The sequence below is a fragment of the Centrocercus urophasianus genome, unplaced genomic scaffold (assembly GCF_019232065.1).
Source record: "Centrocercus urophasianus isolate 14NV4802_14NV808 unplaced genomic scaffold, USGS_Curo_1.0 seq_2, whole genome shotgun sequence".
In the NCBI taxonomy this organism is placed as follows: Eukaryota; Metazoa; Chordata; class Aves; order Galliformes; family Phasianidae; genus Centrocercus; species Centrocercus urophasianus.
The window spans coordinates 13,367,402-13,392,964 of NW_024884755.1; the positions used below are offsets into that span (position 1 = coordinate 13,367,402).

A 25,563-nucleotide genomic window follows, 5' to 3' on the forward strand; every position below is an offset into this window, starting at 1 on the left:
TGTGGAAAGAGTGCTGAACTATTTCAAAATAGAAGATGAGAGTTGAAACCAAGATCAAGGGATGTGAGAAAGAAAGATCTAAAGAAAACATGAGGGCAGTAAGTACAAATGACAGTGAGAGGAGTGTAGGAAGTAAGTAAGCGTGGTGATGCTAGAAAGAAGGGCCTGAGCAGGCTCAGATCTGCTGGCATGCCATGCTCTGGGTCATGGTGACCTGCCCTCTTTCTAACACACCTTCTCTATCACCTCAACACCTGACTTTAGAAAGTGCTATTGAAGAGACTGAATGAGTGGTTATAAAATTACCCCCTTCAAAGCCCTTCTAGTGTTACTTGCTCTCATAGCATCCCATTCCCCAAAGCCCTGGGACAGATGTCGTGACCGGAGTTGGCAGCAGGGATGGGGCAGCTGCTCAGCAATGCTCCCAGCTCAATGCACTCCCACTGGCTTTGGGTGGTGATGAAAGGGCCTGGTTGTTTGTTCCTGCATACCTGGGAGTGGGGAGGGGATGTTGGCTGTGGGCCAAAGCTCATCAGCCCACGCAAGGCTGGCAGCACTGGATTATTTGCATTCTGTCTGGGGGGGAAGAAAATCGCACTGTACTTTTCATAATGGGCCCCGCGGGAATGTGTTGCCCTTCAGCCATAGTAATTTCCATTACAGTAGTCTGGGGGAGTAGAAGTCATCTGTGCCATGTTCCCTACGGGCATGCACTGTCAGCAATAAGTGCTGACACCAAGCCATGCGCGCATGTGGAAAGCTCTGTTGCATGCATGGCACAGAGTGCAAAGCCAACAAGATGAAAAAGAAGACGTGCATCTGACTGAGAGCAACCCAAGGGTGATTTATTCCACTGCTGTGTGGGAGAATCTTACCTTTCCAGAACAGGTGTAAGAAATCACTGTTATATAGCAATAACGTCTGTATGGCTCAGAAAGCATCTTAATGCCTTTAATTTCTCAAACAAACACAATTCACAGCTTGAAGGACGAAATCCTTAAAGAGCTCATTTAATTAAAAAAGATGAATGGGGAAAAGTAGAGCAAATAAGATAATTATTGTTTTAATGTATATACAGCAAAGTAATCATGCTGCACATTGGGCATAAATTAAGGGAATAAGAGGCTTAAAAACTCAGCATTTTCAAAAATGTTTTATCATGAAAAATTGCATTAAAAGTTCATGGTGGGAGTTGGCTCTTTCGTGGGCTCTTCAGAAATAGTGCTGTGTTACTGTGCGATCATGTGTTTCCCTTCACTCCAAATGCTGTCACTATGATTGCAGATGAGTTGCATTAGATGTTTGAGCAGAAAGTGCAGTTGTTGGAACTAAAGAAAAACAAAAAGGAAAAACAGGAGGAAATGACATCCAGTCACTTGCAAGCATCACTTTGGGCCATGCCATCTCTCTTTTGTATTTCTCAAGTATTCTCAGGGACAGGAAAAGGATGATGATTTTTTTTTTTTTTTTTTTTTTAAAAAAAGTGCTGAACCTAAGAAGATTAATGATTCTGCTGTGCCTACTGCTTTAACATATGGTGTGGAGAGCAAATGGGATGTGGCGACAGACCCATGTGCTCCGTAATGAATGGCTGTGTCCAAGGGGTAGAACACAGCAACCTGACAGCAATAGCGTCAGCAAAACCTGAGCATCCAGCAGCAGGGGGTGCCTGAGCGTGGCTGAGGGCGATGCGATGGATGCGCCATGCATGAGGCAATGCTTGCAGCCTAGCAAGCTGGGTTTATGTGATGGAGGCGGATGCAGCTCCTGCTCTGGGGCAGCTGATGGCTTCGCCAGTGCTGAGGGTTGTTATTTCTGTGGATCTTTTAATTTGTGATTTGGTTTTGAAGTCTATTGGAAACATTGCGAGATGTCAGACTTCCTCCAGGTGAAAGGGAGGAAATGCAGATGTGCACCCTGAAGTTATCTGAGCCTTTGAGAGGTAATATGTAGTGTTGGCATCTCAGTACCCTTTTCTTAAGGGTTTAATGTCTGACAGTTGAGTCTTATTTGTGAGGGGAGGATTGTGGGGATGACTACGCAAGCTGAGAGACAGTTCTTACATCCTTCAGTGTACCTGACTGCAGTGCAGGCATGCAGAACCTGCAGCAAATGGTCAGACCCACCCTTTCAGGGGAGTTGGTTTGAAGTGCCAGATGCTTCTTAATCTTCCTGGTCAACATCTGCACTAATTTTGGTGCACTTTGGGAGCAGATGTAAGAATTGCTTTCAAGTACTGCTCAATGTTCTGGCAGCGTGTAGCACTGGTAAGGAGGAAAACAGCACTGATGAAACAGAGTTTGGCTCTGGTTGCTTGTGAATCGAGGTCTGATGGGCTCCATTTCCTGGGATCACGTGTGGCACTGTGGGAACTGGTTCCCCAGAGCCTCTGTTTGGTCTTGCTGTGGGGGGGATGTAAAAAAAGGTCCTTCCTCCTCTGCTTCTTGGCATGCTGCAATGCACTGAGTGGAACCACCTCAGGACTGACCCTGATTGACTTCCTGAATGTAACCTGGGTTGTACCTGGTTCTTAATAGAAGTTCCCACATGTGATGAATTCCTGGTGCAGCAATTTGTTTTTTTTAATAATGAAGAATATAAGTCAACTGTCAATTTTTTTCCATTGATGAACTAGAATTCCCATGGGTTGTCCTATAAGTGACTTAAACATTGCAGAAGTCTCTCCATGCCAAATATCACTGGTGTTTTTTGGGAAGCTTCAGTGCCTGTTGCTAGCTCCTGGGGCCCCTCCATGCCTGTGTGCTGTTTGTTCCCTACGCATACTGAGGGTGACTTTGACAATCCAAGCCCCTTCAGGCAGTAGAGCTGGTTGCTATCTTTTTGTTACGTGCAGCTTAAGATTGGTCCAAACTGTGTTAGTGTTCAGAGAGAAGTGGAGGGTCTCTGCTGGAAAACACTCATCAGTAAAAAAAATCACCCTTCAGACAGCAGAACGTGCTCCTGCCTGCTCAGCCCTGGCTGTTTAGGTAACTCTGTTTAGATAGCAACAAGAGCCAACAGCTCTTTGTCAGCATATTAACTATCACAGAATCACAGAATCACCCGGGTTGGAAGGGACCTCAAGGATCATGTAGTTCCAACCCCCCTGCCTAGCAGGGCCACCAAACACACACATTCAGATCAGGTTGCCCAGGACCCTGTCCAACCTGGCCTTAAACACATCCAAGGACGGGGCATCCACAACCTCCCTGGGCAGCCCGTTCCAGGGACTAACCACTCTCCTTGTATAGAACTTCCCCCTAACATCCAACCTAAATCTTCCCTCCTTCAACTTCGATCCATTTCCCCTAGTCCTGCTGTTGTCAGCCCTTTTGAAGAGTTTACTCCCCTCGTGGGTGTAGGTTCCCTTCAGCTATCGATAGGCTGCAATGAGGTCACCCCGCAGCCTTCTCTTCTCCAGGCTGAACAAGCCCAACTCCCTCAGCCTGTCCTCATAGGGGAGGTGCTCCAGCCCCCTGATCATCTTAGTCGCCCTCCTCTGGACCCTTTCCAAAATCTCAATGTCTTTCTTGTACTGAGGGCTCCACACCTGGACACAGTACTCCAGATGGGGCCTCACAAGAGCCGAGTAGAGAGGGACGATCACCTCCCTGTCCCTGCTGACCACCCCTCTCCTGATGGAGCCCAGGATCCCATTTGCCTTTCGAGCTGCCAGAGCGCACTGCTGGCTCATGTTCAGTCTCTCGTCCATCAGGACCCCCAGGTCCTTCTCTGCCGAGCTGCTCTCAAGGACCACTCCTCCCAGCCTGTACGGGTGCCTGGGGTTCTTCCGGCTCAAATGCAAAACCTTGCACTTTGCCGTGTTGAACCTCATTAGGTTCACCCGAGCCCAGCCCTCCAGCCTGTCGAGGTCCCTCTGAATGGCATCCCTTCCTTCCACCGTATCAACCGCACCACTCAGCTTGGTGTCGTCAGCAAACTTGCTGAGGGTGCACTCAATTCCCTCATCGATGTCATTAATAAAGATGTTAAAGAGCACCGGTCCCAAGACAGACCCTTGGGGGACACCACTTGTTACCGGCCTCCACCTGGACATAGAGCCATTGACCACCACCCTCTGTCTGCGGCCTTTCAACCAGTTTCTTACCCATCGGGTCGTCCACCCATCAAATCCACTTCCCTCCAATTTGGAGATGAGGATGTGGTGGGGGACCATGTCAAAGGCCTTGCTCAGGTCCAGGTAAATGACATCAGTCGCCTTCCCTTCGTCCACCAATGCCGTCACTCCATCATAGAAGGCCACAAGTTTAGTTAGGCATGACCTTCCTTTGGTGAAGCCGTGCTGGCTGTCTCGGATCACATGCTCATTCTTTATGTGATCGAGCATGTTGTCCAGGAGGATCCGTTCCATGATCTTCCCAGGCACGGAGGTGAGACTCACCGGCCTGTAGTTCCCCGGGTCCTCCCTGCTCCCCTTCTTGTATATGGGAGTGACGTGACCCTAGACAACTAGACAACTTACTCCACTTGCTAAATATTTACAGTGTATTTACACCTGGATTTTAGCAGTGAATCTTCTCACATTCTTTGGATAGGGAGAAAAGTTGCAGAATAATAGGAAGAAATCTCCAGAATCCCTAAAAAAACCCCACATATATACATATATCTCTATATGTTTTACTTTACATAAATGCCTTTGATGCTGATTTATAGTCTTTGTGAGACCATTGCTGTTGTAAGACTTAACTGGGTGATGTGCAGGTGACCAAACTCCAGGTAATCTGCTGGCTCTGGAAAGAAGAGGGAGGTGTCAATTTTGGCAGCTTCAGTATCATGCATTTTGTTGAAACATTAATTTGCTGAAATCATAGAATCACTGGGTTCAGAAAAGACCACTAAGATCATCAAGTCCAACCCTTGCTGGTTCCCATCGCTCCCACTGACCGTGTTCCCCAGTGCCACATCTCCATGGTTCTTGAATGCTTCCCTAAGCAGTCTGTGCCAATGCATTACCACTCTTTCTGAGAAAAAATGTTTCCTGATACCCAACCTGAGCCTTTGGACATGCTGCAGGGCCTCGATGTCTTTTGTGTAGTGAGAGGCCTGTCACTGAACACAGCACCCACCAGACCTGAGTACAAGAGGGCAATCACCTGCCTGGTCCTATGCTATTTCTGATACAAACCAGGCCTTCATTGGCCATCTTCTCATCCATCTTCTCATCTTCAGCCAGCGTTGTCCCTTTCTTACACGTATTTGACACTGGTTGTGTGTCCAGTTGCTGATAACAGACCAGCACTAATTCACTTTCACTGTGTGAGTAGGTCTATAGGATGTGGTGTGCAATGAGCAAGTCTGGGCTTTTTAAAAAAGCTGGTGCTTGTTCACTCAATGAACATAAATCTAATGATAAAAGCAATAGGAGCCAATTTGAATGAGCTGTGGAGCTGGTTTGCAATCTGGTAAGCTGTACACACTGTCCCAACTTAAAACTTTAATTAGTTTCAACAGGTGTTACCTCTGTGAATTTTCTGTCTGGGCTAAGGAAAGAAGTGCCAACCATGTAACCTACTTGCAGCCTCCCAGCCTTTCCTCCTGTAGCTGAATTTAATGAGCTGAGGCAACTAATATTCCCACCCTGAATAAGTGGTTACTGCCAGAAACTCTTAGAATGGGACTCACAGGATGTTCTGATTAAAATCTGGATCCTTGCAAACAATGGCATCCAAGGGGAAAAAAATTACAGGGCTTGAATTTGCGAATGAAATCATATTTCATATTCAGTTCAGAAGATATTGTGCAATATTCCCAGGATACACAAATGAAGCCGTGCAGATGGCTGTCCAGAGCCTTGCCAGATCTCCTTGTTCATTAATCCTGAACACAAAGTATTTTACTTGGAGGAAAGCAAGCCCCAAGACCAGTAAGCTTCTTCTTTTGTGCTCATGTAATGTTCACCTGGGAAACACAAGAGGCTTGAAACTCTTTAGTTCCTCTGTAGAATTTAGCTCTTGGTTCATAATGTCTGAACAGATGACATAGGTATAAATTGAACCAAACCAAGCCAATGTCCAACCCAAACCAACCAACCACCTAGATGTGAGGAAACAGGGACTTGTCCTAACTCACTGGCATCAACATTAAGATGGAGACAGCTCTCTTCTCACCTTTCTTCGCAGTGGGTTCTTGGTTTCCTTCTTTTTGCCATTAACACCCCTCAGGTTGTATGTAGCTGGTGTAGAAAATCTCTATCAAAGAAGATTAATTAAGCATCTCATTTTAGTTGTGATTTGCTAATGTCTTCACTTAAGTACCTGTAGACTGACTTTTTTTTTTTTACCTTGAAACTTTTTTTTCTTCTTATATAGTGACTGCCTGGTGTTTCTTAATTGGATGAAGCATTCACTTCGTTCTCTCTCAAGTCTTTGTCAGGCCAAGATTTTTCTCTCATGTTCTCTTTCTTGACCCTGTGAGATACCCGTTTTGAAGGCTCTTTTGCATTTTTGAGTGAGAATTATCCTCCACATAGGACTGTGGTGTGAGTTCAGTCGTTAGATATATTAGATATATTTTTTGTAGGTGTTTGTACCTCTTAGCCTCTTACTGAAAGGCAATTAAGCACTCTGGGGAGACTGAGTTTCTCTCAAGGACGTGATATTTCCATTATGGTTCCCTGATTACCCATCACTGACTTTTGTTCTTTCAAGAAGCTTGATCTTATCCAGAAATACAATTTCTATCAATTCTGAAGAGATTAACAGGAATGTGAATGGTAGCCTCTTAATATTCCATGATTTCATGTTAGCTGCTGCAGAGGACTTGCACAATGACAGAGTTTATGCAGATAGAAGGGCAAGTTGTTCTGCAGCTAAGCAGGAGATGCTATAGTTGTGTTGCAATCTGCCATCATGAAAAAGTAGGCTGGGAATTACACTGTGATTGCAGCGTTGCAATGCCTGACATCCTTTCCTTCCTGCAGAAACACCACTTGGCTACAGTAAGGTAGAATTCTGGTCATCCAAAGGTGATGGGTGCCTGTGCAGATGGCCATAAGGTGGTCAGGGAGTGATGATTGAATGTCCAAGTGCTGAACTTTGGCTATGAAGATTCAGAAAAGATCCACTGTTCCCCTGCAAGGAGCTGAGAGTGAGCTTTAGTTTCTTTGAGCCCAGGCAGACCAAGGGATCATCTGCCCATGATACAGACTGTAGAGCATCTTGGAGTCTGCTATTTCCACCAAAGCACAATATGTGCTCCTTTTGCTTGCTCTTCTACAATAGTCATTAATTAAATTTAAGATCTACATAAATTAAAGGTCTGTACCTGCCAGAAATTTCAAATAAGTTCAGATGACTTGGGAACCTACAATTCAGAGAGGCAAGTTCCCAGTTCCTGCCCGTGAGTCCCACAGGATGCTGATCTTCACACTGAGGCATGTGGCTGCTTCTCAGGTTTGGCTGTATGAGATGTACCTGAGCTCACATAACACATGAGAGCTGGAACTCAGTGCATTTCTACTGTGCCCCATGCTAATGCTGCCATCACTGCTCTGTTCTCATCTCTGGCGTGGCAATAACACTGTGTTTTTTTTAGCAGTCTTGCTTGCATTTGCAAACATGAAGCCAGAAGAAAGCAGTCTGTTTAAATGGAAAGGTTCAGTCAAAAACCCCTCTGCTAATTCCTGCTGTTTCTCAAGCTGCTAGAAAAAATTTAGAGAGACAATAATTCATGCTGTGATAGGCATTTAAATAGTGCAATTAATTGCACTGTATGTTTTTTCACCTCTTCTTGGAAAATTGCAGTAAGGTAGAAGGATGTGGAAAGGAGTAATGAATAAGAGGTGGTCTTTGCCTCAGAGCACTCTTATTCTTTTAATGGGAGGTATTAGATATCATATATATGTAAGAACACGTGCACCGTTTTCTTTTTGTTTCACTTGGGTCTGTTGAGAGGGAGGACCGCTTCCCAAAAAGTGGGCGGGAAAGTTTTTCTCTGCTGTTCATTTTGCTCCAATCAGGACTATTGTGGCTTTTTTTCTAGCTGGGAATTGAACTTATCAACCCAGTGAAGTACAAGAAGTTGTCCGTGCTCCTGTAGACCATGGGAGATGAGGTGGCACCTTCCCAGAGGAACGCATTCGCTGCCCCTCTTCATTTGGTAAGGTCTTCTAATGAACATTGTGGCCAGCTTCTGGCTGTGTGGACTGAGGCAGAAAGCTGCACAGTTGTTTGTGTAGAATGCAATGACCCCAGCTCAAGAGAACAGGGGTGATTACAGAAAGTGAGCCAGGCTGACACAGGTTGGTTGTGGGTAAGATGTATGTGGGGAACTGTCCTAAGGACTGGATCTGTGTAAAATTGTCTCCAACAAGTTTCTCTCTGATATATCTCAGTACTGCATTTACACCAGGCAGGAATGAGACTCTGACTTAAATTCTATCACTTCTTGTAATTTTCCATAAATCCATAGATATTACATCTACTGTAGACCTATAAGTAGAGCAGTGTGGTCTGCTGGCATAGGCATAGAATCATAGACTCATAGCATCATCTGAGTTGGAAGGAACATTTAAAGGCCATCTGTCCAGCTCCCTTGCAATGAACAGGGACATCTCCAGCTCCATCAGGTGCTCAGAGCCCCGTCCAGCCTGACCTTGGGTGTTTCCTGGGGTGGGAAATCCCCATCACCTCTCTGGGCAGCCTGTGCCAGTGCCTCACCACCCTTGTTATAAAAAACTTCTTCCTTATATCAAGTCTAAATCTCCCCACTTTCAGTCTGAAACCACTTCCCCTCATCCAATCACAGCAGACCCTGCTAAAGAGTTTGTCTCCTTTTTCTAGCTCCTCTAGTTAGTGAAAGATCAGATCCTTTTTGTTGAGCCTAATGATTTGCACGTGGCTCAAGTATATTTACTGCTCCTGAAGATGTCAACAGAGGAAACCTGCTCTGCTGCCAGCGCAGCTGAACTGTGCCTGCCCCATGAAACCATGAGAGTGACCCACGTCCTCCAGCCAGCCCTGGGGCAGCATCTGTGGGGTTTTGTATAGAGCAGCCCCAGCAGAGGCAGTTTTTCACCCAGCCACAGGTGCTGTGGCTGTTTGAAGGATCTATCTGGAGATCTGCTGATGCACTTCAGTTATTCAGCTAACTGGGAGATGATTTAATTTTGTTTCGAGTCGTGCAAGCTAGTCAATGGGTTTGGGGTCCTCCAAGTCCAATACCAGCTGGTTTGTCATGCACCTAGAGCCTTTTGTTTCCTGTTTTTGCTCTCCACTAGCAGAGAGGTTAACATTATTTATTCTTTCCATAAAGAAAAAGCAATATCAAGTGTTCTAAAAGCTGTGACCTAAAGGCTTTCATTATGTTGTGCAGTCAAGGGCAAGGCTTGTACTCAAAGCTGTGGAGAGGCAGATGCCTATGTGGATCAGCGTAATAAAAATTATTCAGCTGAAAGTATAAAAGAAAAAAAAAGGAAAAAGAGAAAGAAATCTGGAGGCCAAATATGACAGGTATAAAGAGATGGCTGTGTTCAGAGTTGTAAAGACCACATTATCGTCCTGGCAAAGGGCAGCTGAGTGAGATTTCTATCCCACCAGCATCTGCTGACGTTGGCTTTTCCAGGAAATAATGGGGCAATTACAATGCCTTGTTGACCTCAGGAGTGTTTATAGGGAACAAGAGGAGAAGCATGAGGAGGTCAGGGCACAACACGATGGCAGCAGAGCATTACACACAGGCTGGAGCTGCGGGGTGCCTCTAGGACAGAAAATGTGCTGGTTCTTTTTTCGTTTGTTTTCCTTGTGAAAAGCCTCCCAGTGGTTCTGAGTCTGCTGTGTGTCCACAGCAAGTCTTGGATCCGTGCAAAATACATGAGTAGGTTGAACTGGGGTGGATGGGACAGAACTCGGTCCTTGTTCTGGCCCCCCAGTGCTTGGAGTTGGGTGCTGCCAGCTCTCCTTCCCCAGATGGGGTGCACTTTGCACTCTGCAGTAGTGCAGATGGGCTGAGCTGCAGAAGGTAGCAGAGTGCTTCCCCAGATTTTCTCTCCAGTGCGTTAGCTTCTGGGGCTAATGAAGCTTTGAGGGATAATGCGAATTGCTGCATAAATTGATATCCTTTGCTAATTGCATCAGCATTTTGCTTTGATGAAAGCCTGGTAAAAGGTGCCAAGAAACTAATAACATACAACATCATTTGCTATTTAAAAAAAAAAAAAAAAAAAAAGCAAGCAGTCACTGATTGATTGAATGTACGATGATTCACGGAGCTGTGAGTCAGCTCACCAGGAGATGTTTGTTACGGGTTCAGTGGAAGGCTTTATTTTAACATGGTGAAGGACTGTACTTTAAGAAAAACATTCCTAAACATTGCTGGAACGTTGCATCTCACGTTGTGAGATGAAGGTCGCCTTGCTCTGCTTGCCAGGACACTGCTCACCTCCAACCACAAGTAGCTTGGGTTCTCAAGTGTTTTCCTTGATTGCAGGCTGGCCATATTACCTCAGTAGCACACAACCACTGTTGCAATGGAGGTGTGAAAGCTGGGAGCTGCTTTTGCTCTTGCCACCCCTTCGTGTCTTTCTTAATCACTGCACTGTCTGGACCTCACTCTGCCTTCCCCATTGAGTTAATTTAGTTAAACGAGTGCAAGCTGCAAGGCACTGAAAGAGTGGCTTGTTTTAATTAATCTTAAACCAATTCTGAAACAAATCCAAAAACTAGGAACAAGCCACCAAATGCAAGTGTGTCTGTATGGGAATATTCTTGTTTGACTGAAGGGGCTTTATGACGTGCTTTTATTTTAAATGATGCAACTTTATGTGGATCATAAGCACTTCTTAAGATGTGACTTTAAAACTTTACAAACAAAGATTCAACAGGAAAACATTATATGAGGGCGATCCAGAGTATAATTTCATTATTATATTTTCATTAATTGGTTCAGTCATTGGGTTTCTTTGCTGCTGTCCCTGCCCATGCAGTCCAGCGCCCTGCAGAGCTGTGCAGGGGAGGTGCCTAGGAGCTAAGATCTGGCTTTCAGCTGCTCTTGTCCTCCCTGTGTGTGGAAAGCAATGGGCTTCCTCTTACTTTTAAAGCAGCTTGATGGAGGTGATGGCATCACACACACACATGTGGAGAGAATTCATTCCAACTGAGGGAGTGATACAGACGTAAGTACATAACACTGTGTAATGTTTACTGATGCAGTGTAGGTGTTTTCTTGGCACAGAAGTGCAATTCCCAGATTCTTTCATAGCTAATTAATTATACAGATCTTACTGATTTTACTTTCTTTCTTTAAATCTCACTCAGAATGTCTACGTGTCTACGCTGATGAGGGCTGATAAAAGCATTGTTCATACCTCTTCTATAGCTTTCTTCATCTTCTAGTTTATGCCTGAACACTTGGTGTTAGCCATTATGCAGAGATCAATGTGTCAGAAAGAGGCAGATTTATAGAGAACACATTTCCCATTCTGAGTTGGGGGGGGAAAAAAAAAAGTGAGATATTTTCCCCGAGTTAATCAAAGGAATTCAAAGGCAGTTTAAATCTTTCAATTTTCTTTAGCTCATGGAGAAGATGAAAAATGTTTGACCTCCAGGAAACCAACTGAATTCATATGGTGGCTCTGTTGATAAATAAAATGTCCAACCAGACAGAATATTGATTACTGGAGTACTGTATGCTGAATCATAAATAGGACCATCAAAAGCAAGAAAGTATCATAAAATACATCAGGGCATCTGAGGTGTCGGGCTTAATGTAAATAGATAAACAAGTTATATTAAGCTAACAAGGCTGAGAAATAGCAAGGTGCCATTGCCCCATTGCATTATTCATGGCAGTGGTGGTGCCTCTGCACCGGTCACCTCTGCAACACCCATTGGTCACATTGGCACTGGCTTTGGGGGAGGCCAAAGCATCCAAGGGCCTGGGGTTCTCATGGAAAGCTGGGCTCTCAAATCCTTTATCTGCCTGCGCTGAGACTTTGACAGGGGGGATCTATTGGAGAAGGAAATGCCCATTTGTTGTCATTGAAGCTGTGTTTCTTTTTTAAGGGCAGATTGTGAATAAGACTTGCCAGCAGGTTGCTGAGGTGATCATCTCCTGCCTGAGGCAGAAGTTAGCCCAACAACAGCCACTCTCACCCAGCAGTGTGATCAGCATACAGGAAGGCACTGAATCATTAAAGTTGGGAAAGACCTCTACAGTCATCTAATCCAGCTGTCAGCCTACTCCTACCATGCCCACTGACCTCATCCCTCAGTGCCACATCTCCATGGTTCTCGAACACCTCCAGGGTTGGTGAGGTTCTCCCCTCCCTGGGCAGCTGTGCCACTGCATCACCGCTCTATCTGAGAAGAAATGTTTCCTAATATCCAACTTGAGCCTCACTGGGACAACTTCAGGCCATTCCTTCTCTCTGTATCGCTGTAACCTGGGAGAAGAGACCAACCCCCACCTCACTGCAACCTCCTGTCAGGGAGTTGTAGGGAGCATCCATCACCTCTTACCAGGGATAAGGTATGTGGGTATAGGACCACCTACCCTGTCTGCCAGATGGATCTCTTATCTGTGAGCAGGGTGGTGTGGGAAGCAAGAGGAGAGAGGAGAAAAGTAGAGGAAATGAGACATGAAAGACTTTGACCTACATAGAGCCACACTTCTTTTTGTCTTTCTTATGAAAGTAAGATGTGGCCAGTTCCACTGGGTATTGCACATGTTTTACTATCAGAGAGAACTGAAGATATTTTGTTAAAAGAGGTAATTTTAAATTTAAATTAATTCGTTAATCCTAGAAGAAGGCTACTTCCTAAGGAAAACTCTGAAATTAAAGATAACCTGCATCAACTTTACAATCAGTAGCAAGTTATAAAGTGACAGTTGCAGACATACTTGCATGAAAGAAATTAAAATAAGCAACCTTTGCTCTTTATATATTTGTGCAAGAAGTACTGATAAAATGCATAATATGTTTCATCCTTTTCTCTACAGAAAGTACATGAGGTGCAATTAATTTCACGTACAGCAGCACTGCTGGAAAAAGTAATCATAAACCAGACTTAAGATGAACAACTTGGATAGTAATATTTTGAAGTCGAGATCTTTTTTGCACCTTTGGATGAAGTTCTGAGCCTCTCTTATTTCTTACATTAATTATATTATGTGTTCTGAAACAAAACTGAAAATAACAGACTCGACTCAAAGAGCAGTAAGACCTGCTTTGTTTTGCTTTTCTTGGAAGACAATGGACTAAAGATTGAAAGAATAGGTGCTGTTGGAGGTACAGGATGATCCTTAAGACAAACACAGGCATCCCCTGTTGTTATTGCTGTGGGAGGGTGTTGCTTTACCTCTGTGAGAAGAAACAACATAAACAGGGTGGGCAGAGGTAAGGTTAGTGCCATTCCTGGTAAGGGCTGACTTGGGAAATCCGGAAGGAAATGTTAAATGAGGAGTCCCTCTTGGAATGCAATAATTTATGCCATTCAGGGCTTATCCACAGTCAGGCAGTCTCACAGCGATCTGACAAATTACTGCATGATCTAGGAGATGGATTATTAGCCTCAGGCCCATTTGAAGGACTTTAATGTTGCTGGACATTTGGGTAATTAAGGAGGTGAGAATGCACAAGCATCTCGTTGGGCCCACAGTTCCACCTCTGCGCTGCATCTATGTGACTTTGTGCTTGTGAGGTGTGACAAAGTGGAGCTCTGTGGGATCATGCACACCACTTCTAATCCTTATCCTCCAGATTATGGCTGGTGTGGTGGAGCCACTTGGTTCATCTCCTCACCACCTCTTCCCTTGGCCACTTCCCTCCCAGGTGATGCAGCTGGCTGTCAGCTGCTTTGTTCCAGCAGAATTACTGAGTGGGAGAATAATTTTCAAGCTAGCGAGGCTGGAGAATTAAATAGTGCTCTGGTAAACGTATTAAAAAAAGTAATTTTAGCTTCATGTCTAGCTGGGGAAATTGGATCATCAAGAAATAAAACTGTCCTTTTTCCATCAAGAGACAAATTAAAGTCGTATCCTTGTGTGCAGGATGGGTACTCTCACAGATGGCATGCATAAAAGCAGGAGTCCGGACCACTTCTTCCTCTCTCTAAGCAAAGTGTTCATTATGGTAGGTGTTTTGTTGTTGTTGTAATTAATTAGTAATTATTTTCCTGTGTTCTTAACTTTACCAGCTGGGTAGAGACTAGAAAGCAAATAAAATCGTGGTGACATCTAGTGGCTGCAGGGAATTTGCAATGGCATAAAGGGTGAGAATGCTGTGGCTCTGGACATTTAAGCATGCTGCGCACAAAGCCAGGACATTAAACTGGAGCAAAGAATGAATTAAAACTGTGCAGGATGTAATTATGCGACCAGACCCATAATTTAATTCAAGCATGTTTGCAAACTCTCAAGAACGCAAGCAATGATTGCAACCAGAACAAGCAAAAACAAATTAATTTTTGGAAAGGCGTGTTGGTTTGTGATGAAACAGAGGAGAGTTTGCCTGGCAGGTTTTATGGCTGGGGGAGAAACTGGGGCTTTGAGACAGCGAGACTTTCTGGCTGCCACTTGATTCAGTATTCATGTGACTGTTTAGAGATGGGCTATTTCAATCCCTTTGGGCTCGGATCCTTGGTGGCTTCCACAGGGCCTTGGTTGGGTGAGCTGTAAGCTGGGCTCTGCTGTGGCTTCTTGGTGGAAGGAGTCCATCCCTGAGGTCCAGTTTTTAACACAGCGTGGTGGACAATGAAGGCAGTAGCTCCTTGAAAGCCCTAGCCTCATGGCTTGTCTGCGTGAGCAACGTTACTAGCATTTCTCCTGTAGTCAAAGGATAAGTGAATTAAAATAAATCCAATTATGGCTGTGTTTTCTCTGACGGAGTGCATCCACACGGGCTCGCCATCTGCTTTAACTAATCTGTGCTATGAATTCATGGCACTGTATTGTTTAAGTTAGTCTTCTGGGGTACTGCTGGGTAAACAGCAATTAAATCTGCTTAAAAAATATGATTTACGCTAATGCCTGTGTAAGGGTGTTTCGCATAGCTTTTGAGTTGTGCTCCGTGTAATCTTAACTTGGTTTTTCAATCACTAAAAAGAAGTGGGTGAAGGAAGTTCTCAATATGCAGTCTCTCACTTAATACTGATAATTATTTATGTTGGGTTCTACTGAAAGGGCTCCTGATTGGCTCAAATTACACAGAAGTAAGCCAATGGCCTGACAAGAGATGTTATGAGCAGGGAGCTGCCCATGTTTAATGGGGCTTAAAGACGTTCCACCTTTAATTGAGCTGCTCCAGTGCTTTTTATGTATGCACAGTCAGATTCCTAGATAACTTATAACCCTTCAAAACATGTAAGAAAATTCATAAAATTCCTTAAGAGTTTGAGAAACTTGAGGAGAGTCTGCTGTAAATACAAAACCTGATCCAGGATGTCATTTTCATTACTTAGCCACTTCAGCACTTTGCTTTCTCTATCCTTCCTCACCATTTTAATCAGTTATCTTGATGAAAGCCTCTCCAGCACTGTTGCTGGCAGAGGAACTCCAAGGGAGAGCTGGCATCATAGAATCATTAAGATTGGAAAAGACCCTAAGCTCATCTAGTCCAGTCATCAGCCCATCATCACCGTGCCCATTAAAGCATTGTATTGACAAGTGCAAACAAGGGATAGGGTTGGGATTAGGGTGCTCACCTCAAAAACTCTCCTCCTGCCCCAAGCAAAGTGCTGCTGTGACTCTACGTTAATTTTAATTCAGAACTAATAAGTCTCCAATTAGCACAGAGCTGCTTCTGCCTACCTGCTGCTCCCCTAACACAGGGATGGTTGTATGGGCAAGGTTCCCATTCATTTTCAGGATTAGCAGCATAGCCCTAACGTTTTTCTAAATTCATTGGCAGCACTTTCAAATCCCTTTAGCTCCTGATTTGTATGTCGCTCTCACTCATTAGGCAAAATATGGTGCATCATAGTGGGATAGATTTGCAGCGGAGAGTTTCCAAAGAGAGCACTCAGTGGTTCCAAATAATCAACAGAATTCAAAGGAAATGTAGGAGTTTTTATACTGTGGCTGGCAGAGAAAATGAAAAGAGCTTGACCTCAGGGGAATCAACAAAGCTCTTCTGGTGGCTACATGGAAAAATAAAGCGCTTGTTCAGAAGCATTGCTGCTCATTTAAGCTCTTTATAATGAATTCCAAATAGAAAAGCTCATCAAAGGTGAGACAGTGCTGATTGCAGAATGTAATGCATTCAAGCACCTGAGATGTAGTAATAATGTTGGACAGGTGAAAGAGGCAGCAACAAAAGCTGGTGTGTTGCTCTGTGCTGCTCTGCCTGCTGTTCTGCCCACTGCTCATTCCCTGCAATACTTTCAGCTGTGGCAGTGATTCCTTATCCAAAAAGGATCTGATTTTCTTCCCCCTACTTTTCCATGTCTTTGTTCATTCATTCACTAGAGAGAAAACCAGCATCTTCCCTCCCCTGACTGCGGAGTTCTCCTGGAACAGGAACATTTGACCCTCAGCTCCTTCTCCTCACTCACCAAAAGATGCCAGCAAAGAGCTTTGTTTTTACAGCTCAGCCACCAGCTCTGCATCAGGAACCTTCATGCTGCATTCTGGAGAATGGATTTTTCTTGGAAGTCCTGCTTTCAGTGCGTTCCCCAATGGGATGTGGTTGGGGTGAGTGACCTGTGTAGCATCAGCAGACAGAGACATGTGGTCAAGGTGTGGGTATTCCTATACATTTCTCTGTTACTGTTTTTGTTTGTTTGTTTGTTTGCTTTCAATTTAAAAGATCCCATGCATGTTTATGGATTATAGGAATGTGGCCCATAACATTTAAATTATATACAGCAAAAGATGTGTACAACTCAGAAATCATAGGAGTAACAATTTAGGGAAATTGAGAGTGTGCGCTTGAGCTGACTTGGAAGAAATATATTCTGTAAGAATCTTTAAGGTAACAGAAAGATGCTCTGCAGACATACCTGGGCTCCTACCCCTGTGTGATTAACTGCAGTGCTGGGAGAACGCAGGCAAAGTCCAGGATGAGGTCTGTGCTGTGTTGCCATGCAGGACACCCAAGCAGGGCAGCAGCTGGCTGTTGGGCGCATCGCTGATGCATTCTGCACGAGGAGCTGCGAGCAAGCAGAGCATGGGGAATCGCACTGGTTCGGTAAGGCTGGAGACAGTAAAATTACAGTGACATCTAGTGATCATAAATATTTCACAAAGGTGCCACAAGCGAAAGAAATTAAACATTTATTGCCAGGGAGCGTTTTGAACACATAACATGCAAAATCAGATCGTTAACCAAGGGCAGCAGTGAGGCGGGATACAAATGGGGCAGATGATGGGAATTAAAGGGCTGAGGGGATGCTGCTAGCACTGGGGAGGCTGTGGGTGGGTTCTGTGTGGATCGTGGCTGGGGTTGTATTTCTCACTGCTTCTGCAGAGTTTACTGATGGTACTAAATCATAGCGCGTTCCTCTAAAATCACCTCGATGTTGTTGAGGCTGGGAATAGGACTAATATATGATGTGCAGCTTTCTAGAACACACAACGGTTTCCAAGGGGAGGAAAGCAAAATGAAAGCTGTGCAATGATAGGGATGCACAGCATGGGCGCAACTCTTCCAAGCCCTGGCCCAAGGCTGAAGGGATGGTAAAGAGGGATGAGCAGCAACAGGGTATCACTGCAGACATGGCTGGGGCTGCAGCATTGGTCTCTGCAGCATGCTCTGGGGCTGTGTTTTGATTTGCATGTAGGATTAGAAGGTGTTTTATGCAAGTTTGCAGATGAAGCTAAATTAGGAGAAGTTGTTGACCCTGTGCAAAGTGATGGAAAATGACGGTGGGGTTAGCAGGAGCAGCAACCCAGAGTGGTAACTGATGCACTTAGCACATTGATTTTTGTGGTTTGAAATTGGGTAGCTTTGTGGCCTCGTAAACAAGCAGTCAAATTTTCTTACAATGAAACATTCAGGAGAGCCTTTGATAAATTTGCAGAGGAAGCTCCTGTTCAATGGCAGGGGCCTTTCGGAGAGTCCCCAGCAGCCGTGCAGCTCTCAGTTATTGCCAGAGAGCAGCATATTTACTGCCACCGATCTCAGGTGCATAAGGGAGAGACAAATTCAAAGATGGGATACTTCGGCTGCCTCTGAGCACTGGTGCCTCTCAGCACCAGCATCAGGAAATTACAGATGGCAGCCATGTTAACCACTGGGTTGCTGTGATCTTCTAGAGGGAAGTAATGAGCCCTGAGACTCGAGCTTTTGCATGGCAGTAAAGCTCACAATACTATACTGCCTATAAAATTATTAGTTAAGCTGGTAAAGGTAGGAATTGGTTAAGAACAATAGCAAAGCGGGTAAAAACTGGCAAAAGAACAGCATGAGGACTGGTGGTTGCTTGTAGTGCTTGCCTTGTTCTTCCGTGGGCAAAGACGTGGCCTCCAGCCACTTCTCAATGCCTGTTTCTTACTACAGCTCCTGTTGAATATCTGCTTTGGGAAGGCTGGTGACAATCTTCCAGCATGACAGCATTCTCAGCATCTGCCTGGGAGGAAATAGTGACCTGGATTGTAGCATTAATTTGTGACAGCGTGATGATGCAGCATGGAAATTAGCTGCTTTTTACCTTATGGGCTGGAAACGTACAGAAGTGGTGCTGCCAGACTCGTCACCTCACAGTAAAGGCCAGTCTGAAGTTTGGGTGGTCAAGGATCTAACTGATACTTGCTGGGAAAATAATGCTGCTGTGGGTCAGGGGCTGGAGGTGGTGCTGCAGAGGGCAGGATATGGCATTTTGCAGAGGAGATGTGGGAAATGAGAACATGTTCAGAGGATGCAATGGAGAGCAATGCAGGTGTTGGAGCACGGAGCCATTGCAGCCCCTGGTGCCTGCTCTCCCATGGAGCTGCGGGTGCTGCATACCTCCCACTCTGTGTCTGTGCTGTTCATGCTGGCCCAGTCCCTGCAGTGCCACCTTGATGTGACATCCATGTCCTTCAGCACTGCTCCTGAGCACAGCGGAGAGGAGAGGCAAGAGTTGCAGGTTGCCACAGTAACCCCTGTTCCACCACTTTTTGCTTCTCCACCAGGAAAATACATCGCTCTGCAGACACCCAGCTCCATGCTCATGATTTATACTGATTGTGTTTGCACTGGGGCTACTGAACGCTGAAGGCTGGTGTAGAAGACCCCTGCAGGACCAGCTCCATGCTTCTGAATCCCCATTGCTTCCAGATCTCCTTCATGCAGCCAAACCACCTCGGGTGAGTCTGGGGGGTAGCACTGTGAACCCAGAGCATCTCCGCTGTTTTTTCCCTGCTCCTGATTCAGCAACAGGGAGGAGGACAGTGGTGTCATCCCAAACGTGCATGATTTCTGTGATGCATGATAGTGAATTACAATGAATGTGTTTTCTGAAGATGCAAGTTTCTGCTGTCACTGTGCATCTCTGTTTCCTGCTCTTCATGGAGATAAAAGGTTTCCCTCCCACCTACCTTTCCAAAACCTAAAATATCTGAGCAGCGGGAATGACAGAACTCATGTAATTGTTCCTCGTGTTGTGTGTTTCCAGGCTGACTGCCTGAAATAGGGCTGAGTGTCATTCCCCCTGAACTCAACGAGAGCCTTCTCACTGAAACAGCAGCTTTCTTTTGGAGGAGATTTTTTTGGAGAAGCAGGCTGAGAGCCAGGTGGGGATTTCGTTTTTCACAGCTAATATATGCGTGTGTGTATTTCTATATATGCATATTTTCCTGTAATACAAGTTAGATCTCTATATGGAAAACGCATGAATTAAAGCCAGTATATTTTCTGTTTAGGCCAATTAAAGACTATTTCCCTTTGAGATGCTCTTTTGGTTGCTTTATATCCCGCTCACAGCAGTGTTTTTTCCCCACAGTATTCCTTATGGTAAATGCTTCTCCTTCCATCAGTGCACCTGTGGATTAGCTGTGAGTAATTTCCTCTTGAAACGTTTTGCAAAAATATTCTTTGCACATGGTAAACAGGTTTGAATACCCAGGCTGATAATGATAGAGGCTGACAATGATAGAGCTTGGTGCCTTGCAGGCCCTCTTTGTGCAGGTAGGTCACACCTGTACAGCTGGATTGCGTGTGTTGGTCACGGACTGTTTTCTATACTCATTTGGCAACAGTACAGAGTTTTTGCAAGTGATCAGTGATTTAATTTTAAAGGTATCTCTTCTGGTTTTTGTATTAAGACCAATGTAACAGCTTTATGGTCAGATGAGGCCTTTCTATCCGTGCAAAAAGCATTGCCCTGCTATTGCTGCTACCAATGATGGTGAAAATGGAGGGAAATTGGAGAGAATCTCAACCATGTCCTTCAGGGATGAGTACTGCCCCATACACCTCCTCCTTTGATCATGGGCTCTGCTGTGGATTTTGCCCACTGCAGCTCTGTGCCAGAGAAGCAGGGGAAGAAATGCCCTGTGTGGCTCTGACAGCGTGACCAACAGCTCTCATTAGAAAATGTGAAATGAAAGCAGCTCAGGGTCCAGCCTCGCTGAGACCCATTACACATTACACTGTCACACTTCCCTTCAGCAATTACAGCTTAACGTGATGGCATTTATTAACTGCTTAATCTTGGAAGTGTATATATCTGCACAAAAAAGCTGGGAGAATGGAATATATCCAGTGTCTAGGTAGGATGTTGAAATGAAGAGAGAAAGATTAACACCCTGGGTCTCCAAAGGTGCTCTGGGGGCATATTGTGTATTGATTTTGGAAGGCACTGCAGTATTTTTGAGGCAGTGGATGCAATGGTCTGATGAAGAGGGAAGGAGGGAGCTCACGTGCTTTTTGCAGAGCTGAGATTTGAAACTGACATCTGAGCACCTGCAGCACCACGTATGTGAGCTGCAGCAGGCTGCAGGAGGACCCCCAAGCTCCAATGGTTTGAATGGGAAGAAATCTTCTCTCTTGGCTGACAGTGGTTATGGGGATAGACTGCACCAGGAGGATTTGCCATGGGGTGGCTGCAGATGGGGATGTCCAGGCCGTGGTTTCAGGTTTTGTTTCTGGTTAGATATATTTCTCCTTTGAAAATATTTACACGTGACTTCACTGATGCTGACTTTACATCCCAATTGGTAAGGAGTGTTTTGGGCAGTGCGTTTGTAGGCTGTGCTGAGGGGGAAGCTGGTGGTAAGGAGAGGGATGCAAGCTTGCCAATGGCATAACCCCAATAATGCAGTGTGAGACCAGCCAGGGCCTGCCCAGCTCAGGAAGAGCTCCCTACCTACCTGTCTGGCACCTCTTTTCCCCCAGCATGGCCATTGCTAGAACTCAGGATGCTCAGCAGCTCCTGGCCAGAGCGAGACTGCTGTGGGACAGATGGGCATGAGCAGTCGGGTCTGGCCAAGTGACACATGAGCTCTGCTCCTTCCCAGTTCCCACCTTGTGGCCACCAAACCCCTCTCTGGGTGGCAGACAAGTCTTCAGCACAACCTCCATCATGCCCCTCCACTCAGCCTTGGCAAGATGAAGAAGGATGCGTTGAGGGTGTGATCACTGCTTGTGAAATGGAGGACAACTTCTGCTTCCCCATACTCATGCTGGAGCTGGGAGAAGCACAGGGAACTGTAGGATGGCCCAGGGTGCTGGGGACACATGCTGTTGAGGATCTAACTCTGTCCTGTCCACCACAGCAGTCGTGATCCATGGGAAAATAAAAGCCACGTAAATGGATATATTTTTCATCAAAGCAGCTATTTAAAATGAGATAAAACCGTTCATGTAGAAAAGCTTATTGTTCCCCCTGAAATGGAGTTTAACTGACTTATGACCACTCGCATTTAAGAGATTTATGCTGAAACCCTCTGGACCGAAAGGCCCTGCAGGCCAGAGTGGTCTTCTTGGTCTGCATTAGCATGCTTGGTGTTAGCTTGTGTGAAAAACCTCATATTGGCAGGGTAAAGATAAAGAGAAGAGAGAATTTTTGACTCTCACCAGCTCTCAGAAAGATGTCTCAGATGATAGAGATGCTCAAACTGAGATCTTGTCTATTCTCTGCCAAGAGAAAGCCAAGCAATTCAAGCACAGCTACCACCTTCCACGGGCAAAAGTCACTGCTGCCATTGCAGGCTCTTCCCTTGGCCCATCGGAGGACTCCTTGCAGCACCCAGACTGCATGTGAGCGATGCAAAGAGGAGGTACGCAGCCACAGCTGCTTGATATGCAATATCAAGGCAATGAATACGAAGCATGAGCTCTACCATTATAAATATTGCTTGCAGGCCATGAATATTATTTACTACTCACATATTAGAGTGGCATACAGGTATTAAAATCCCTCTGGAAATGGTGGGATAGGGCACACTGCTCAGCTTGGGATGTGTAGCATTTTATTTTGAGCAGCCACTGAGAGTTCAGCAGTATGGAAGAATTGAAAGCTGTGTAAGAATTTAAGATTTTATTCCATTTAAAACATGTCAGATGTTCTATTAGTTTAAAAGCCTCTTTTCTTTCCTCCCACCCCAGACCAGCTAGATGAGTAAAATACCCCACCATTTCTATATTAAGCACCCAGCTAACATAATAATCTGTACTTTGTTACAGAGCCCATCGCAGAGGGCACTACAGTGGGAGCTGCTCAACGGTGAGTAGACACTCAATTGCACAACACTCCCCTAGCCAGGGTGCATTAATGCTTGTATTTCTCCAAGCAAACATTGCAGCATGTAATGCTCTGCTAAAGGGGGGAGGGAGGAATATTTGATGCAGCCTCTCCGGAGAGTCAGGATGAGAGAAAGATTTCAGTAATAAATTAAATGCTGGCGGCAGTTTAAATGAATAAATAAATAAAAGCTATGTGCAATTACATTGATGCTCTTCTGGAAAATGCTCAACGAGCTTCAGCTCCTGCCAAGTTTGGGAAATTGAGTTATGGGTCATCGCTGGTCAAGTGCTCTGTGTGACGTGGGCTGGGCTTTGCCCTTTGTCACTTTTGAGGACGGACTCAAGTGGGGCTTTATGCATATCATGGCCATGCTACACAGCAGCAGTAATTGCATTTTATTGGCCTGCTAAGTCTGGAGTGAGCCATGATGATATGACACAGAGCTGAAATGGAAAGTCTGTGGTAGGGCTTTCCAGTTAAGAAGAACCTTATCTTACCTTTAGTCCTCTGACCTCCTTGGGTGCAAGCAGTACCGGATGAGAACTCTTGGTTTTAAAGGAGCAATGACTCCAGGCAAGGATTGTGGCTGGGTTTGCATGCACAGTGCGGTGATGGGACCTTGGACTTCTTCTTAGTATGGTTCCCCCCAGCACTACTGGTTTCCCTGCTTGTACTTGGGCTGCTCTTTGTTGAAATGACATGTGAAAAGAGAATGGAATAGCCCATGTACAGCAAGCTCTACAGAGGGAACGTGAGGCTTCTCTTTTCATCAGGTTGGACATGACCAGAGGAGCCCAAGAAAGGCAGGTAACAATGCTACAAGGTGAGCATCTCTCACCTTGGGCATTGGTTCTGTCTGGTTGGGTGAAACACTGGATGCTGAGGGGATGATAAAGAGGCACATTTTGATATGGCAGTGGAGCTGTGTTACCACAGGCATCTTGGGTCTGATTTACCATCTCTACCAGTTATCACAATAAATCAATGCTTGAACAAAACTTGCTAGTGATACTAAATATGAAGGAGGGACTTAACAGAGAAGAATCCATCCGTGTACATTGAGAATTAATAAGTCCTAACTTGGAAGAATGCAAGCAACGTGTACAGAGAAAAGCAGTGTGAAGCACACTGAGGGGATGGAGTTCCCCACGTGTTCACACTTCATATTCACCACCACAGCATCCTTAGATGCTAAACTGAGCTGAGATCAAAGCAGGCACACTGCTGGCCCAGCCTTATCCTGTGAAATTTCATTCTGCAAAATCTGCTGTAATAATAAATAAAATAAAATTAAAAAAAAAAAAAAAAAAAAAAAAAAAAGCAAACAAGCATGTAAATTAAAAAGTGTGAATTAAGCAAACTCTGAAGTTAGGGTGTGGGCTGACTGAGGCAGGGGCTTACAGGTGCAAGACCCCATGCAGAAATCTCACTGCTTTTCAGACAGAATGAATGCAAGGATTCTTTCCCACGTACCCAAAGAACCAGTAAGCCAGTACCCAGGGTAAGTTTATATCACTCACGTGCATTTGGCTAGATAGCAAAACAAAAAAGCTCCCCCTTTTCTTCTTAGCCCGAGATTTGCTGCTGGCAGCATGAGACAAATGAAAATGTCAGGCAACCTCTGCTCTAATAAAGACCAGGTTCTGAATGTGGATGGAGTCAGTGCTGTCACTCTTTTTCGCTCACTCCAGCTCTTGTGCTCCACCCTTTTCTTTTTTTCTTTTTCTCCTCCTCTTTCAGCTCTTGCAGTCTGACAGAGGCGGGTGGAAGCAAGTTGAGAGAAAGGACATTCCCCAGGAAGGGAGCTGGGCAGTCCTCGACCCTGTGCTAAGTAAAGGACAGCCAGCCACACCACTTGCTTTTGCCTAAAATAAATCCCCCCAAGTCCCAGGAGATCCGTTTGCAGTTGAACTGATTTTCCAGGTAAGACCTTTCTTTAACCCCTGAATTTAGGCAGCTGAACTCTTCCTAACCAGGAAGTGAGATACGTCTGAGAGCAGCAAACAGCCAGGTTGTGTAACAGCAGAGCGAGCAACGTTCAGCTGCTTACCAGTGCCTCCTTTTGTGTCAGTGTAACAGATTATTTACGTGGTTATCAGCCTCCAACATTTGTTTGAGCATTTGTGCCATCTGACTTATTTCAGATTCAGCTATGGAAAGGGCTTTATAAGGAACCACAAGAAGCAGACAGGAAGACAGATAAACTCTTTAAGGCCAATGTTTTCCCTTTAAGTTAATGCAAATATTTCACCTACTTGGGCAAAGCGAAGGAAAGGAAGAAAGAAAGAGGTGTGGGGATGAGGGGGGGAAGAAGCACAGTGCTGGTGATATCAGCTTTAAAGCTCCCACTGCAAGCGCTGTAGTTGTGATGTTCAGAGGAAAAGCTTGGGAACAAGCCAGAAGCTGAACTAAGAGAAGGCCTGGAATAATGATTGGATGCTCTTAACCCAGTGTTTGATAACTCAGGCCTGCTGGTTGAATTTCATATACCTGTCACAGTGTAATGGTGACAGATTTCTGAACATCTGTATCCTGTGAACACCCTCTGCTTCTCCTGGGACACTCTGCCAAATAGGAAGCTTGTGTTCTCACTGCTTTGCATGTATACTGAAACTATCTTTCCCAAACTCCCATACAATTTACTGTATATTGAGAACTTAACCCTGTTGCAACAGTTCTAGATTTTCTCATGGTTTTACCTTAATAACCACACATGGATACCATGTGAGAGCAGGTCCATGATCTGAAGATTAGTGCTGTGCACTCAGATCCATCTGAGAAGCAGTGGTGCCAGGCTGGGATAATAAAGATATTGTGGCCACGTTCACAGAAAGAGGGGGGGTGCTTAAGATGCTTTCTTCCCCCCTGCTCACGCAAGGCAATGCTCACAGCCCTAAGTAAGTACTCCTAGTTACATCTGCTGCCATCAGCACTGAGAGCA

The 25,563-nt window shown here is 45.1% G+C and overlaps 1 protein-coding gene across 12 annotated transcripts in view; it reads left to right on the forward strand.

Annotated features, from left to right (window-relative positions):
- Positions 1-8,018: 8,018 nt before the first annotated feature.
- Positions 8,019-25,563, forward strand: part of LOC122161930 (arylamine N-acetyltransferase, pineal gland isozyme NAT-3) — a 19,979-nt gene continuing 2,434 nt past the window's right edge. For 4 of the 12 annotated variants that reach the window (XR_006169349.1, XM_042821726.1, XM_042821737.1 and 1 more), the window contains exons 1-9: positions 12,303-12,486; positions 14,008-14,089; positions 16,423-16,647; positions 17,044-17,143; positions 18,455-19,242; positions 19,551-19,668; positions 19,878-19,929; positions 22,562-22,601; positions 24,363-24,545. The gene's annotated coding sequence lies outside the window, so the exon portion shown is untranslated. Of the gene's footprint in view, positions 8,119-12,302; positions 12,487-12,957; positions 13,175-14,007; positions 14,090-16,422; positions 16,648-16,949; positions 17,144-17,422; positions 19,243-19,550; positions 19,669-19,877; positions 19,930-22,561; positions 22,602-24,062; positions 24,124-24,362; positions 24,546-25,563 lie in introns of those variants that run through there. The other 8 variants (XM_042821727.1, XM_042821732.1, XM_042821729.1 and 5 more) reach the window with 8 other exon arrangements.